The sequence below is a fragment of the Lacerta agilis genome, chromosome 9, assembly GCF_009819535.1.
Source record: "Lacerta agilis isolate rLacAgi1 chromosome 9, rLacAgi1.pri, whole genome shotgun sequence".
In the NCBI taxonomy this organism is placed as follows: domain Eukaryota; kingdom Metazoa; phylum Chordata; class Lepidosauria; order Squamata; family Lacertidae; genus Lacerta; species Lacerta agilis.
Window position 1 is genome coordinate 9,900,344 of NC_046320.1, and position 1,025 is coordinate 9,901,368.

Here is a 1,025-nt window from a genome sequence, read left to right on the forward strand (position 1 = left end):
TAATGTCTGACATTTTGTTATGTTTTATATTTTGCTGGAATCTGCCCAGAGTGGCTGGGGAAACCTAGCCAGATGGGCGGGGTATCAACAATAAAACAACAACAACAACAACAACAACAACAACAACAACAACAACAACAAATGAATGGGACTCGAAACAGAACAGTTTTGTCTAATTGCTTTCTTCATTTCTATTAAATAATTGTCATAATAACTAAAAAAGAAAGAAAGGATGTTTGGGGGGCTGTCTGCTAGCCTGTTTGATTTTTTTAAAAATATATTTTTTATTAAAGATTTCTTAGTTTACAAAAATATGTGCATTGTCTCTTGAGGTGTAGTGAGATTCATAGGTTTGTACACATTTGGCAGCACTGCCTGCATACGACTCTCCCAGTATCGCACAGCAATGGACTGTTGGATCCGGGACGAAGTGGAAAGCAAAGTTTTAAAGCAAAGTTTTGACAATTAGTGTGATTTGGGTTGCTACAGTTTAAATATGTTGAATTTTATTCGTACGCTGCCTCAATGTGTACGGAACTTTACGGAGGAATCAAGAAATGCAAGTTCCTAAGCAGGAAAACATTGCAATGTACCCTTTGCTCAGGCCTGGCAATAAACTGAGGAAGGCACATTGTCAGTTCGGGCTATAATCCTCTACTTGTGAGCAGGCCCCACTGAGGTCAATGGGACTTACTTCTGAGTAGACATATATAGGCTTGCCCTGTCAGCAGGCATACTGAGAGTTATAAGGAAGCTGCTTTATAATGAATCAGACGCTTGGCAGCAGCTCTCCAGAATTCTCTCTCAGCCCAGGTTCTCACCTGGAAATGCTAAGGATTGAACCCAGTGATTTCTGCATACAAAGCAAAGACTCTTAAAGCTGAGCCACTGCTCTTCCCCAACAGGGGATGAAGACTAAAGGGTTGGGCCAAATGCTTGGAGGGAAAGGTGAATTTTGAGCCGAGATTTGAAGAGAGAGAGACTGCATCGTGTTGGTTTTTGGGGAAGCAGTTCCAAGCAGGAAG